The following is a 17273-nucleotide window of genomic DNA, read 5'->3' as shown; positions in this document are numbered from 1 at the left end:
CTAAAGTTTTCAGAGTGGTAGCCATGTTAGTCTGTATCAGCAGAAAGAACGAGGAGTACTTGTGGCACTTTAGAGACTAACCAATTTATTTGAGCATAAGCTTTCGTCGGCTGAAGCCCACTTCATCAGATGCATGCAGTGGAAAATACAGGAGGAAGATATATATATATATATACAGAGAACATGAAAAAATGGGGGTTGCCATACCAACTCTTAATGAGACCAATCGATTACGGTGGGCTATTATCAGCAGGAGAAAAAAAAGTTTTGTAGTGATAATCAGGATGGCCCATTTCAAACAGTTGACAAGAAGGTGTGAGTAACAGTAGGGGGAAAATTAGCATGGGGAAATAGTTTTTAGTTAGTGTAATGACTCATCCACTCCCAGTCTTTATTCAGGCCTAATCTGATGGTGTCCAGTTTGCAAATTAATTCCAGTTCTGCAGTTTCTCATTGGAGTCTGTTTTTGAAGTTTTTTTGTTGAAGAATTGCGGCTTTTAGGTCTGTAATTGAGTGTCCAGGGAGGTTAAAGTGTTCTCTGACTGGTTTTTGAATGTTATAATTCCTGACGTCTGATTTGTGTCCATTTATTCTTTTGCGTAGAGACTGTCCGGTTTGGCCAGTGTACATGGCAGAGGGGCATTGCTGGCACATGATGGCATATATCACATTGGTAGATGTGCAGGTGAATGAGCCTCTGATAGTGTGGCTGATGTGATTAGGTCCTATGATGGTGTCCCCTGAATAGATATGCGGACAGAGTTGGCAACGGGCTTTGTTGCAAGGATCGGTTCCTGGGTTAGTGTTTTTGTTGTGAGGTGTGTGGCTGCCTAAAGTCACAGTGAACATTTCTCTGTATTCATTTCTTACTGAAGGATGTTTTCAAGAGCTGTATTCTAGTGCTTGATGGGATGGAATGGTATAGGAAAGAGGTGTTGTATGAAGTTGTATTTTTAATTTTCTTTATAAACATACACTTATTTTTGGCTATGCTTTTATGACTACCCAGTTATGCTTTTATCTACACCCAGTTAAAAAGATAGTGTGGAGCAAGAAAATAATTGTGACTTCTGTGTTTAAGTTTATGGCTACCTTTAAAAAGGAAAGAAACGAAAACTAGGGAATTGTGAGACAAACCACAAGGATTTTATTAAGCAGTAAAAGTTCCAAAGATTATATTATTGTGAGTTATGTGAAATATTTAATATTTATTCAAATACAAACTCCAAGCCAAAGTTATAAGGAAAAAGACTTGCTTGTTGGGCAGAAGTTGATACTTTGAAGCAGTATGCATTTCCAGTACTCCTCTCAGAAGCACTGAGTTAAGGGCTTGTTGCTACTTGAAACTGTGACTCTCTTTCTTTCTCTTTGAAAATAAATATCACATAAATGTCTCTTTTCCTTCTCCTGCCATCCCATAGGAGTACAAGGGGTTAAAGCTCGTATTTGCAGAAACAAGCGGAGTTAATAATATCCATTGTGAAGCTGAGAGAGCGAGAGTGAGGTTATCAGCAAATCAATGAACAAAAATTGGTTATTTGAAGGATTAAAAGGATCTAACAATCTCCACGCCCCAAATATGATGCCTGGTACAGAAAGGAAAGGTACTACAGCAAAGTCATTGTATTACCAGTGCAGAAGTCTCTCTCTCTTTCTCTGTTTAGAACTTCCTGGTTGGTCAGGCCGGGGCTTACAAAAGGGAACCGTTCATGTCCAGACGCATTGCAGGCTTCTGGCAAAATAGCCAAAGCTCATGAAAATTTACACATTTCCTGGCACCCAGCCAAGAGTACTAGTAGAACTTGGCTTGGATTTTCTTTCAGTTAGAAAAGCCATTTTTTGGCGGGAGTTGGGGTGGCAAGTTCCCTGTGCAGGGTCACAGCGCAGAAATAAATAACAGTTTGGGTACAGAGAGCAATTCCTATAATTATATCTGTCAGATGATTTATAATCAGCATATTTAGCACAGCCTGTTACTCTCCGGTTTTTCTTTGTGTGCTGTGGGTGTTGCTGACATTAATGCGAAATAGCACCTTGACAAAAATCTGACTGTTGCTATGATGGTGATGTAGGGAACCTTTGAGGGGTTTTTGTGGGTGTATTTCCCAGCATGCCTTGCCAGGTTCAAAAAGATCCAAATTGGCTTGTGGATTTACATTTTATTTTGAGGCTGTCATGGTCCAGAAACAAAAGGCTGGGGAAGATGGAATCATCCTTTATGATTTGTGACAAAGCTCTCCTTGAAGACAAGGTGTGATTCTGTATTTCTGACACAGGATAAAGACCTTTCTCTCTCCTCTGCCTCTTTAAAGCAGGATTGAAAGTAGCCTCCTGCCAGTCAACAAACTGTGTGTCATTTCCTTCCCTCTGCGAGTCTCACTCTTTCCACAGCACAGACTTTCAAATTAACATTTTCAGTTCATTAAAGATATTTTTGAAAACATTTAGTTCTGTAATACCAGGAGCTAATCTGGAACTGGTCAAACTCATGCTGGAAATGAACAATATTAAAATCTCTTCATTTCAAAAGCACACTTTAAGCCCATGAGGCTGCTGCTTGCTCATATCACAACAAAGCAAACCCTTTTCTTTTGCTGCTGAAGTTCCGAACACTGTTAACAGTGATTTCTTCCCCCACCAATCTCAGAAAATATGTAGGGGAACAAGATTGCAATTCTAATATTCCGATACCATTTTTGATGGCTCTCTTTAGAATGAGGCTCCCTCCCACAAATGTGCCTCTTTGTCTTAGTATCGCTCACATCCATTGCAAACTCCCCTAGGGTGTATTCTTGTCTGAGTCATTGGGGAGCAATGGATGTAAATTCTCTTGGATCAAGAGGAGAATATAATACTCCCTACCCCAGTGACACACACACTTCATGCCATCTAGTTTAGAACAACATGTCAGAGCTTTTACTCATCACCAAAGGAGCAGAGTGGGAGCACTGGCTGTGCTCATAATATGCGGATACCTTTGTGGGATTCGGTGGTCTGGCACTTGGGACTTCAACATGCTAAGAGAAAGATTGAGCCTTCACTTTACTTAGGGTAAAATTTTCCCTAAGTCCCGTTGGCTTTCATAAACCTCCTCTCCTTCTGAGGTCAGTAGGAGCAGGGTTTTGGGTCCTATGTAGGATCTCTGTGTAGGAGTGGATATAGACTGTATCTCTGTCTCCACATATTGCTGCTCTTTGGGCTACTCTGCTTCTTACTGTGAGAAGTGTCATGGGCATAGTTTCTTTTAAAAGGAGAATATATGGTCAGAAGGTACTTTTAAATACCATTATTCACATCCGAAGAGCCTAAAGCCCTTTTGGAAGTGAAATCACTTTACCCACTGTAGAAATGCAGCCATCTCTGAGATGAAAAGCAGCAGTTGTTTAACAGCAGCTATTAACATCGCACAGCAATGTGTAGGAATTAGTGGTGAACCCAAGCTGCAAAGTTTGGAGCTGGAATTAGAGCCGAACTTCAACAAACTTCAGGACCATAAAGGCCAGCTGCAGAATTCAAATCTGGACCCAAACCTTCCTAAAGTTTGGCAGGCCAGGGAGTTAGATTTGGCGTTTGGCTCAGGCCTATCTCTAGCAGGAAGTGAAGAATAACATATGCATAGGCTTGGCAGAATTAATTTTTTTTTATAATTTCAGTGAGTAATATCAATGTTTATTTTTAAACATTTTTAAAATTTGTATGTTTAAATTTTTGCAGTTTTGAAAAATTATGGGTTTCAAGCATTTTTAAAATTGATTTAAATTTTCACAGTTGTGGAAATTATGCAGGCGAGGGTCGACAATAATTACTTAATGACAGTAGTTATTGAGATTCAAAGAGTTAAAGCTTTATAACTCTTAAAATACAAATTGTTAAAATCACAGGTAAAAATATACAAAGTAAATCCTTAAATCAATCTCTAACTCTCTAGCAGCATTTTTCTTACTTTGCATATCTGTAAATTTCGATTATTATAGATGGAAATATTTTTTCATCAGTTTGTGTTTATGGTGAAATTGATGTTTACCAACATTTACTGATAAAAATTAATCATTCCAAGCTTACTTATGCAGTTAAAGCTGCAGAGTGGATTTTAGGTAAGTAGCACATAATTATACAGGAAGAAACTCAGGCAGGACACCAGGATCAAAACCATTTCTCTCATGAAATGTGCAAAGGGATCTTTAACAGACATACAATCTTTAATGACCCCACAGGGTCAGGGCTTTGGATTTACATCTCATCTCAAAGATGGCCCCTGGATCACAGATTCAGTGCTGACTCAAGGGGAAGAGAGCTATCTCTTCCTTCCAAGCACCCAGAATTATTTAGCTTGTAAGTTCTGATGGTCACATTGATTTTTGGGTGAAGGTCACAGAGGGCTTTTTACTGGACAAGGATTTTCATAGGACACTCTTACTTAGTTTATGTATTTCATCTGTTATGCATTTTGGAAGGTACTTATTAAACTGTAGTTGGTATGTGCAGTAGAAAGACAGTGTATTTTATTGATAATTAATAAATAATTATCATAATGCAGACTGTAAATTCTCAAACTCTTTGGGGCAGGGACCATGTGTTTGTACAGCACCTAGCGCAATGGGGCCATGGTCCTCACTGGGCCCTATGACTGCTACTGTAATATAATTCTACTAGTATCTCTCTCTCTCTCTAATTAGGTTCTTATATTGAGCCCATCACTGCAATGCCTGAGTGCCTCTTTACTAAGAATGTAGAACACAGATTTGCAAGACTTACTCACATGGGTAGTTCACTCCCACACTTGCGTGTAATTGACTGCAAAGGGACTAGTCAGTGGAGCTAGGGCTATGTATGTGTGTAAATGTTGGTTGGATTTTATCACTAGCTTGCAAGTTCTGCGGGGCAGGATCCACTCTCTGTTTGTTGTTCAAATTCATCTGTCAATTGACATGCATCGTAGAAGTAATAAAGAATACTTCTTAGCAGCCACAAGGTATTCTCCTTTGCTCGCTTCCCTAGATACACTGTCAATGAACAAACAAACAGCAAAGAAGGAAAACCCACAGAGGGAGCTACTCTCTCAAGTTTGGGGTGGAGAGAGATGGGGAAGTTTAAAATTAGGTCTACACCAGACTTTTATCCTGAGGGTTTATATTTTGCTAATCCAAACATCAGTCTCTACCTTAGACACTCATCAATACACATGCAGAATGGAGAAACCTGTCCCACTTCTTGTTTTTAAAAAACAACTTTAGATATTTGAACAGTAGAGGGTGGATTAAGGAACATTTATATTATAGTGGAAGACATTCAGTAGGGCCAGACTGGGGAGCCCTTACTTACAGTGGTGAGCATTTACTCACTGAAGGTTTCTGTGGGATTACATGCATGAGTAAGTGCTCACCAATATAACAGCTTCCCAATCGGGCTCTAAATCTGCTACTAGCCATAGGAATGTAACTGATACAGTTGGGCAAGTGCCCTCACCTGTCACCTCCTGAATTCAGGTCCCTATTAGTTGTCAAATTAAAATATGTTTGGTAGTTACAAGCCACTCTAGCTGTTCACCTGTTTACAATACTCATAAATATCCATCAGTCGCAGGTATTTCTAAGATACCCATCTCTGTGGTACTTAGAGGCTGTAGAGACACCCTGGCAAGAGTAAAGTCAGAACAGCAGGGGATGGAGGCTGCTGCTTAAGATTTAGGGATGAAAATAAAGGGAAAATCTCATGGCTGAATGAAGCCCCAAACATGGAGGAAAAAAAGTTTCCACTCCATATAGGGCCTCAAGCAGTGGAGAGTCCCCTTCAGGGAACTCTGTACCCTCTTGTGCATTGTGAATCAGTTATCCGCATGGCAGCTCCTTGGACTAGGACACAGAGATAATGGCAGGTGAGGTCTTTGCCAGTATGGCTCCACTGGGACCAAAACCCAATGGAGGGCTTGTACAGCGGGCTCCATCTGCCACTACTTCTTCCCAGGCCCTGCACTAGCCGGAGTAGTACTGCTCTTTTCCCTGCCAAAGCCACTGCAGCACTTTGCCAGTACCTGTGAGAGGCTTCCATTCCACAGGCCCATGCTCTGCTGACTGAGCAGTCCGTTTACTGGGGCTGTGGCCGCCTCTGGGGGATCTGGTCCCAGGAGAGTACATGTCAAGTGACTCGTCTCATTTGGTTTTTCTTCACGTGTGCATAATTCAGCCCAGTTGAAACCTGAACTGAGAGCCCCTAAGGGAGAGGATTTTCTGTATCTCGGAAAATCAAACAGATAAAGCACTGCAAATATGGCATATATATTTTATATAGTAAAAGTTTTGGGGGCTGATCTAAAAGAGTGAAAGCAATTGGCTCTAATTTGGCACTGTGTCCAGGTTAGACTGTTCTACGTAGGCCTATGTACTATTCATGTTGCCTTCCCTTTGCTAGTCTCTGTGTGCATGAGGGTGAGCTTTGAGTTATATGGTGAAGGCGTTTGTCCCCCAAGTGCAAGCGTCTAATTAGATCTGACACACCAGAGGCATTTCCCCGATATTTATGCTACTGTCTTTCAATCTTTAGAAGCATTTAGTCTCGTGGGAGGCACAACAAACAATGTCAGAAACAACATAAAATTCTCCATTAGCCATGACCCACAGGAAAAAAAAATTGCATGACTTTTATTAGGCACACTAAAAGTGAAAGCAGAAGGGTGGGGCTGGGTTTGTCGATCTTTGCTTGTAGGAAGAAATAAAATGGCTCATTTAAATTCTTAAGAACTGCATAGGAGGCAGAAGACACAATGAGTATCTTAAGAGAAGAAAGGCCATCAGTTGAACAAACTAATCACATGGTAATCAAAGGGGAGTTATGCAGTGCCTACTGAGAAGTACTTTAGAAGAAGTTCCAGCTAGGCATAGTAAAGACCCTATCAAGTGACATCTTCAATAAATTATAGATTAAATAAATAGGAATAAAAGAACATGTAGCAAAAGGGGAGAATGGCTTAAAGACTTTCCTAAACTCTATATGCTCTGAAATTGTGCTGCCATATAGTACTTCGGAACTGCCCTGGCTCCTTGAAGAAGACACTTACCAGACTTGTCACCATTCAGGCTGGCCTTAAAACCACAAATACATGCATGTGCTTCCCCGTGCACACATCCTGCTTGCTGCAGGCATGTTCCAAGTGCATTGTCCACAGGGGAGTGACACTTGGAAGTTTTGTTCATGTGGCTATTCAGTTCTTCAAGAAAGTGAATAAGAATTGAGCAGAACTCATCCCAGGGGGAAACCAATCCACCGGGATTGGAACTAGAGCACTCATCAAAAGCCTTCTCTTCCCCATCCTGATTTGGTAGATGCCATGAAAGCCCAATAAGTCACAGTATACTGAAATATGACTAAAAAGCATGCTGAATAGTGTAATAGAAATGTGACTCAGTAATTATACTTTTGTAGCATTTCTCATCTTTAATGTACTGTACAAACATTTGCTAATTAAGCCTCACAACACGTGAGATAAGCATGTGAGTTTTGTGAGCCACATTTTTACAGATAAACTAATTGTGATCAGTTTGCAAATAAAAAATAAAATGTTATTTGCAATAAACAAGCAACATACCAGGTTACAAAGGCATATGGGAACAAAGTCTGCAAACTATCAGACTATTAATACTAAGCTTTAAAACGTGCAAATAAAAGTTGCTGGTAAAATAAAACACAGAAGAAACAAATATGTTTTGAGCCTATATGCGTTTGTAAATTATTTAAACTGTAAGGCTAAATTCTTCTCTGGTGTAACTCCATTGCCTTCAATGAAAGTACACCACAGAGGAAATTGGCCTGAGGGAATAATTACCTCTGCAGAGAGAGGGAAATCACAGAGACTGAAGAGGGGATATGAATTAAGGCCTACATTTTCAAAAGTAACTAGTGATTTTTGGGTGCCCAACTTGAGACACCGTAAAGAAGCTTAATTTTCAGAGAACAGGCACACTGCCTCTTTTAAGGAAGTTGGCAAGCTATACAGTGAGGCACCCACAATTGCTAGTTTAAAAGATGTAGCTGGAAGCCACAAAAGAATACCTATGGGTAGAGAGGAAATGGGCTATGTAATGACATCTGCAGGCTTTCCAGGCATATATTCCCAATCTTAGATGGAGGTAAATTCATGTCACTGTAAAAATCCCTGCCTTCTAAGGCGAGCATATCTGGGAGTCACATCTTAGCATCATAATAAGCATGAATAACAAAACCAAGAATCAGATAGAAAGGCCTGGTACTGGGGATATTTATTTCTGCTGCTCCTTCCTGTGTCTACATGTATTGCCACTGGGACGTCTTCAGCAAAGAGCACTACTCAGTCAGCAGGCAGCTGAACCAGTGTCAGCTTTAGAAAATAACTTATTTTGATCCAATTTTTTTTACTATTGGCACCTTAACTATATTTTAAAATAAATCATTACTTGCAGTCAATTTAGGAAAGGCCCTTCTGTTAAAAATGAATTGCTTGCAAAATTTCATTGTAGAAAAGGCAAATCAAAGTGTTTGAGGAACCTGAGCATAAACATCTGTTGCTTCTGCCTTTTTTTTAATTCTTTTTTCTGATTTAAAAAATGAAGGCCTACAAATTACAAATTGCTTTTGAAAGCAAAGAAAGCAACCCCACCCCCACAAATATAAACTGATAGCAGATTTTTGTGGCTGAGTTATAAATCCTTGGGAATAGAAAGAATAAAGGGATCCTAATGGGAGCTCTGACACAACCTTAACTGCAGTATAATGTTGCAAATATGTGGTTATTGTAATAGCAATCCTCCTTTATAACAGGCTCAGTGCTTGACCCAGACCTATTGCTTTCACTTTCTTCCTCAGCTATCACTATGAGCTTTGTCACCCTTCTCCATAAACCAGGCCACTCGGGGAAAACATTGTATTTGATTGGCACAGATATTTGCACCTCTATTTGATTCTTTCATTTCTGATTGGCTTTGTAACAGCTGCTCTTCCTTGCAGGTGGCATAGACTATAAGTTGTTTTTGTTTTTTTTGGCATTCTTACTAGGGTAATTGCTGGTTTACTTAAACTGGCAAAGACTGGAATAATTTGTGATAGTCAAACCTTGGAAAGTTCAGAGTTCAGGTCCAGTAAGATAGCCATGTAAAAGAGTGGATGTGTATCCAAAGCCCTGGGTCTGCAGAATCAGGCTGGAAATTTCAGTGTTGTCAAGTCTTGTGATAATTGCTGTTTTTCCAAAAGCCCCAGTTCCTAGTCTTGTTATATGAGAAGCTCACTTTTTTATTCTTATTTTTATTTTTTAAATTAAGTTTCTAGCCCTCATGGCTGTAGAGTAAAGCTTGGAAAACTGAATCCTAGGAATGCAATCCAGAAAACAAATTACCCCCGCCCCCCAATTTATGATTTTTTAAAAATCATGAATTTTAAGTGAATCTCATAATTTTGTGGGTCTGATGCATGGTTTTTGAACTTTTGGGGTTGCCAATAATGAAACCTCTATCACAATTTCCAGAAAACAGATGTCTACATTCAGGTCTGCTGGAGCTGTGGGGTACTCAACACTTCTGAAAATCCTCAATCCAGCAAAGCACATTAAATATGTCATTGGGTTCATTCAGCTGCTTAAAGCTAAGCATGTGCTTAAAAGCACCTTGCTATGTGGGGGCCTTTTTAGGTGCCTACATATACATTTCAGCGCCTAGCTTTAGGGGTCTCTTGTTTGAAAATGGGCTCACACAAGATGGGAAATACAGTCACTGTGATGGTGGAAGTCACCAGGTGGGGTGCTGCACATAGTTTTACAAGTTCTTTTTTCTGAGCACTGTTCAGGCTTTGAAGAATGCTATGTTGTCAGTTTCGTGGTTCAGTTCCTTTTTGGAGAAGCTGTTGTAAGCAGCAGGGAGGTCTCTCTGCCTTAATCTAACTGGGATCAATTCTTGGGGCAGAATTGCTCCCTGGGAATCAGACATAGTGTTCTGGCCAACATTCCTGAAAGAGGGGATTGCCGGCATGCATGTAACTGCCTCTGTTGAAGGACTGGTGTAAACAAAATTAGTTGCACTCAGAAAATACCCAAACTCCACATCACTGGCTATCCTGAAGCACATGAGTAGTTCCAAGCCAATGGGACAATTCCTGTGCTTAAAGACAAATATGTTGTCATAAATATAAAGGGAAGGGTGACCACCTTTCTGTATACAGTGCTATAAAATCCCTCCTGGCCAGAGGCAAAATCCTTTCACCTGTAAAGGGTTAAGAAGCTAAGGTAACCTCGCTGGCACCTGACCCAAAATGACCAATGAGGGGACAAGATACTTTCAATTCTGGAGGGGGTGGAAAAAGGTTTTTGTCTGTCTGTGTGATACCTTTGCCAGGAACAGACCAAGGATGCAAGCTCTCTAACTCCTGTAAAGTTAGTAAGTATTCTAGCTAGAAAATGCATTAGGTTTTTCTTTGTTTTGGCTTGTAAATTCACTGTGATGGAGGAAATGTGTATTCCTGTTTTTGTGTCTTTTTGTAACTTAAGGTTTTGCCTAGAGGGATTCTCTATGTTTTGAATCTGATTACCCTGTGAGATTATCTTCCATTCTGATCTCACAGAGTTGTTCTCTTACCTTTTTTTTGTTCTTCTAATAAAGTTCTGATCTTTAAGAATCTGATTGGGTTTTTGGGATCGTAAAAATCCAAGGGGTTTGTGCTCATCTTGTTTATTCTCAAGCCTCCCCAGGAAAGGGGGTGTAGGGCTTGGGGGGATATTTTGGGGGAAGATGTCTCCAAATGGGCTCTTCCCGGATTCTTTATTACATTGCTTGATGGTGGCAGCATACCAGGTTTTTAACCTAAGCTAGTTCCCAAGGCAAGAAAGAAATCTGTGCCTTGGGGAAGTTTTCCCCTAAGCTGGTAGAAATAAGCTTAGGGGGTCTTACATGCAGGTCCCCACATCTGTACCCTAGAGTTCACAGTGGGGAAGGAACCTTGACACATGTGCTCAAGCCTCTTGCTAAATCTACAGCTGACTGAACATAATTTTTAGAATATGGTCTCCAGTTTGAGTGCCTGCAATTACAAAGTCAAACTTTTGCTTTCCACAAGTAGTTTGTAATATTTGCCTAAATTTGCTCTTCCTCTGAACATTCCTGCTTGCAAAATCACTAGCTAGAAAGGGAACACAAAAGGGGGCATCACCACAGTCACAGCAAATGTATTAAAATTATGTGTGAATATTTGTGGAAATTTGTTTTGCCTCTATGCAGAACACAAACTTTTCAGTTCTTGCAAATTAATAACAAAAGTTAAATGTAAAAGTACAGTTGTAAGTATCTGTTTTTCTGTTTCTCAGAAGCTCTTTGAAATCCTCTCTTTGTCACCCAATTTATTAAAATTGCTTTTTATAGCTTCCCACTTGGATCTCTTTCTCTTGTCTGTATTCAGTTAAAATAAGTGCTAAGAAGTGCAAACAGGGCTTCATCCACACTCCATTTACTTTGCTCTCTTTTCTGCGTTTTGATAGTTTGGGAAACAAATGGAAAGCATTTTAAACTAGTTGATTGTACATTCGCTCATTCAAACTTCTACGAGCCTTATGTTTTTTAATTGCCTAAAAGTACTGTTGTTGTTATTATTTATTTATATTACTGTAGTGCCTACAAGCTATTCTCTTTGGATCTACTCATGTGAGTAACTGCTCCCCAATGAGAGTAAGGCTATGTCTACACTACCACTTACGTTGGCAAAATGTATGTTGCTCAGGGGTGTGAATATTCCACCCCCCCTGCGCGACATAAATTACACTGGCATAAGTGCTAGTGTGCACGGTGCTATGTTGACAGGAGAGCTTCTCCCACCAGCATAGCTACTGCTGCTTGTTGGGGGTGAATTAATTATGTCAACGGGAGAGCTCTCTCCCCTCGGCATAAAGCGGCTACATGAGAGATATTACAGTGGCACAGTTGCACTGGTACAGCTGCTCTGCTGTAAACTCTCTAGTGTAGATGTAGCCAACAGGTGACAATGTGGCCTTTACTATTTTTCTGTTTTTTCCATGTTATCACCGTATTGTAATTATTATTAACTATTATAAACTTATATCAAAATAGCACTTAGGACAACAACTGAGATCAGGGTTCCATTATGCTAGGTGCTGTCCAGACACATAATAAGAGAAAATTGCTGCCTCAGAGAGTTTATAATCTATAAAGACAAGACAGTATTATCCCTATTTTACAGATGGGGGAATCATGGCACAAAGAGATGAAGGGTATGTCTATGCAGCCCACAGCAGCAAGCTTTCCTGGGTTGACAGATATGAGTTAGCAGGGCTCCTGCTAGCGCCCTAAAAATAGCTGTGTAGCCAGTGCTTTGAAGTTGGGCGTGGCCCCAGAGCTCCGGTGGGTTATTGTGAAAATTTGGCCTGATAAATCTAATATTTGCACTCATATAGCTTCTACAAATCTGACTCCCACTGATGAGCACTTATCCACATACATCGTTCTTCAGGCGTCAGTGGACCTACATGTGTGAGGAAGCACTAAACAGTGTTGGTAAGGTTTGAAGGCAGTAAGTACAGAAGACATGATTTTGAACTCCCTCACACCAATTTTGCAGTGGTGTAATAATGCCGTTGACTTCATAGAATCATAGAATATCAGAATTGGAAGGGACCTCAGGAAGTCATCTAGTCCAACCCACTGCTCAAAGCAGGACCAATCCCAACAAACTTTTCAATCCCCAACTTCAGTGGAATGACTCCTGATTTACATGGGTATAATTTGAGATAGCAGCAACACAAGCTTTAACAAGCTTCGGAGTGAACTTACTGCAGTTCCGGCAAAGATTTTTGAAGCCAATGTGGTGGTTGCATGTACTCCTCAGCTATCAGCATTTGGTCCCATAGCCGCTGAGTGCCTCCTTACAGGACCTGTGCATGATCAACTAGTATTGACATCAGCCTTAACTTATATGGATGTAGATGATATGCAGCGCATACAGCACCATGCCAGCAGTATTCAGCATCTCTCAAGATCAGGCCCCCTGATACAGACTCAGGCTTGAGAGCTGACGCTTTGGCATAAACAATGTAACTGTTATGGAGGAGCAGTCTGACTCCAGACTACCCCTCTCTCGTGGGTAGCCCTTATATATGCCATTAATAAACATCCTTCCAAATAATTTAGTCTGCTGGCTAGTTAGCAAACACAAACAAGTCCTCTGCAAAGCACACAATGCAATGTTGTTTAACTTTGGGCAGATTTGGGTACTTCAAGTAGAGAGACAGTCACACAGCTCCATTTTAGAAACAACATAGGTTTTTTACACTGCTTTCTTTAGTCCTCTTTTCTTATCCTTAATCATCTGATTTCTGTTTATCTCCCTGTCCTAATTTGTTCTCTTTTGAATGTCTCCATTCACTTTAATTAAGCTCTTCCTTGGCAGTGCCTTTAAGAAAAAAGGCTTTGAGGTAAAGAATCTGTCTGTGTAATGAAAGAGGGTGGAACCAGAGGGGTGAGGTTAGAAATGTTCTTGCCAACCGCTGCAGTTAAAAGAAAGATGAATCCTCCTATGGCCGCAGGACCCCAGCACAGCACTTGTGTGCCTTTTCCCTATCTTTGTAGGAAAGCACACTTGCTTTCCAGGTGGATTTTCCTAAGTACTTACAGCTCTAGAACTGCCATGTGTAAGTACCTTAAAACCAGAATCAGGCCCGCTGTCTGAGGAAATGTATTTTATTGGCATTTAATTCACTATCCTTTATAAGCTGCTGCATTTGAGATCTGATTTCGCAAGGTGCTAGGTGTCTTCAACTTCCACAGACTTCAGTTGACCCATTGACCATTGAGATCAATGAGCATCAAGGAAGGTCAGCATCTAGCAAGAGGTGGTCAGCTTCTTACAGCAACTTAGAAATTAGAGATGGGCTCATGCTGCAAAGTTCAGCGCTAGCTCTGAATCCAGACTTCACCAAAATGTAGGGATGTTGGATACAGCTGTCTTGTCTTGCCCACTGTAAGGACACGGTCCAGCTGTGTTGTTCACATCTGGATTTGAATTTGTCCACCATCTGGGGTTTTATACAGCCAAGTTCAGGTCCACCCTAACCGCGAGCCATATAAGAGAGGCCATTGTAAACTTTCATTGAAGGTGACTATTTGAAACTTTACGTACGGAGTCAGGGGTGTAACTTTGAATAGTGAAAATTACCTTCCTAAATTCATCCATGAGTTAAATATTAGAAACCATGTGTCTGCCCTGATGCTGTCATACTGGAGATGAAGTACCAAGTGTGATATAATTGGCCAGTGAGACAATGTCCCTTTCATGGAGGGAGTGGGGGGAATACTAGAGGCAAAGGAAAAATTGCAGACTGAATTGACATTTTCTTTAAACATTTAGTACAATATCTTGTCTGCCAGGTACTGAAGGGCACAGACTCACAGCTGGTCAAGTCGTTACTCCATTAGTCATAAAGATTTAATTATGATCCCTTATTTGACTGGAGATTGTAAAAGGAGACTTGATGTTAGTATTTACTGTATTCCCCCCCTCCTCTGTAAAAGGACGATCAGTTTTGAACGATGATAATCGCTGTACTCTTGGTTGAGTACTAACCTCCCTGAAATTTTCAGGACCACTAATTTGTGGTTACTCCAGCATTAGAATGGACTCGGTGGTGGTGGCCTTTCGATTGACAATGCAGTAAAAGTTTAAAGCTGCAACTGCTTCAGAGCCAAAAAAGAGAGAAGATTGAAACCTAAAGGTTAGCATGAAATGCACTTTACTGTTATCTATGAGAACAAATGAGTTAAAAAAATTTCAAATACCAGAATACCCTACAGGGAGGAGATATAACTATTAAAGGGCTGTTATAGCTGCAATAAATGTAGGAACAATAAAAATAAATTGATGAAGTAAATGTCAGTGCTGTTCCCCTGAGCTGCCCCCACACCTTTGTCCAAAAGTAGAACATCTCCAATTACAGAGGGTGGAATCAGCCTTCAATGACAATATGACAAGGACAGAACATAGAACACTGGCACAGAGAACACAATTATGCACAGCCTTGAAAAATTGTATCATAGTACAATGTATGGAAGAAATCAATTAATGATGCAGGGCCTCCACTTCTGTCTAATAATCCTGCAAAAGAAGAATTAAAAAATGGTGTGCATCAAAAAGGGAAAGGGAAAAAAAGATGACCCATAAATGGAATAAATGCATAATACCAGGGGTCAACATTTGCACTGTTTAAAGCATCTGAAACATTCTTGTTTCCCAATATTATTTTTAAACCACTTGTTTTTTATTTTAAAAAAAGGTATTTAAATGACATCTACTTCTTCATTGGTTCAATAGCCCAGTGAAAGAGATTTCTTTGATGAAAAGGCCACAGGCAAGAAAAGGAGACAGCTCCAACCCAAAGTCATGAGCTGAAAGGTAAAGGCAAAATTTAGGAGTAAACACAGTAGATGGTAGAAGACAATTTATCTTGTGTAATTTACAACAGGTGCTAAACATTATGAAAACTAGAGCTATTAAGCAATCAAATTAAGCTATAATTAACATAAGAAAACTGTACAGGAATTCTAATTAATTCAGATCTGAACATGTCCATGATATCCTCCAACAGTCTTGCTTTGCAAAAAGCTTCCACCCCATTCATTAAAAAAAAAACAAAAACAAAAAAAAACCCCATAGCCCACAAACCAAAATAACCCTGGGGATGCAAAGGAAATTACAAATATTTATGGTTTAGTGCAATTCCCTATATTGATCAAACCCTTTATGTTGCCTTAATATAGAATGCTTTAATTTGGTGGACCATACTTTGAGAGGTAGGAAGAAAAGATTCCTCTTTCATTTAGTGATTAGATTCAGGTAAGTCTTAAAAAGTTTGAAGAAGTCTTCTGCCACCTAGTCACATGCTTTTCCGCACTGCAATGCCCAATCCTCAGTCCTGCATCTTTTACTTCCTGGTGCAGGCACATCCTTGGGTCATCCATCATCTGGCTCTTCCCCACCCATGCTCATCTTTCCTCCCATAATCTTCAGCTTCCCTTGCTCTGACCCTCTTTACATGCCTCTCAGCTTGTGGCTCATGGAAGCTCCAGGATAAAATGACATTTGAAAACAGCAGTAAACCCAGCTGAGACTGCCAGATCTGTTGAGACCCTGTGATTGATTTTGCAAGTTTTCCCCAAAGGCAGGGAGAATCCTTGGGGTTGTCGGAACTGGAGAAGGGTACCTGGTCTAACTGATCTGAACCTCAAAGCAGTTTGAATTTCATCTTGCTTTCTGGACTGTTATTTATTTTCTATTTACTCATACAGGAGACAGGAAATATAGGAGTTTATTGTGCACATACTGTTCAGGATATGTGCAATGTTGGCAAGAAATAGCAGATTGAGTAGATTACTGATAGCCAGAAACTCTTGAGTTATAATCCCATCTCTGCCAACAACCCAACGTGTGGCTCTGAACAAGTCACTTAAAATACCTGGGGCAGGTTCTGCTATCATCTTCACCGGTGCAAATATGGAATAATCTCTCAGTAGTCAATGGAGTTACTCCAGGTTTTCATTAGTGTGCTGAAAGCAGAATCTGACTCACCCCCTCCCATGTATAAGCATCCCCAAAAGGAGATGATGATAATACAGGAGTGCTGTGAGGACCAATTAGTTAATGACTGTACAGCACTTTGAAGTACTGAGTATTATTATTACTACTACTATACTCCTCTCTCAGGGAGGATTTGTTATTTCTACAAGATTAACTGTAAGTCTAATAGAAAAGAAAGCAGCCTCTGAAATTCTGGTGAGATAATTATTGTGACGATGGTATTAGTGTAGTGTCATTCTGACAATTCGCCATTTTAATTATTAGTTTCTAATTCTGTACAAATATCATTTTAAAAACCTCTAGCCTTCTTTTGAGTTGCTCACACTACTCCTTTAAATGCTGAGCTGACTTGATCTACCATCATATTGTTGTTGTTCAGGAATATTGTTCTAGCAGACAGCTCAGACTTGTAGATCACTGGAAAAACAAACACTTTTCATTGACTGAGGGATTTTTATTTATATTGTATTTTCACTTTATACTTAGCTTGGCGTAGTTGCAAATCCTGATCCTAGGTCTGCCCCGAGTTACACCTCATTGAAGTTAATGGGGGCTGCATGGTTAGGACAAAACTTGGCTCTTTTGTTTTATTGTGTTAGTAAGTATAGGTGCAAAGGATCACCCTCAGCATAGTCCAAGAGTCCTCCTCCTCTCCATAGCAGTCATTCACAATGTGAAACAGC

The sequence above is a fragment of the Natator depressus genome, chromosome 3 (genome assembly GCF_965152275.1).
Source record: "Natator depressus isolate rNatDep1 chromosome 3, rNatDep2.hap1, whole genome shotgun sequence".
NCBI lineage: Eukaryota > Metazoa > Chordata > Testudines > Cheloniidae > Natator > Natator depressus.
This window is presented reverse-complemented; position numbering follows the sequence as displayed.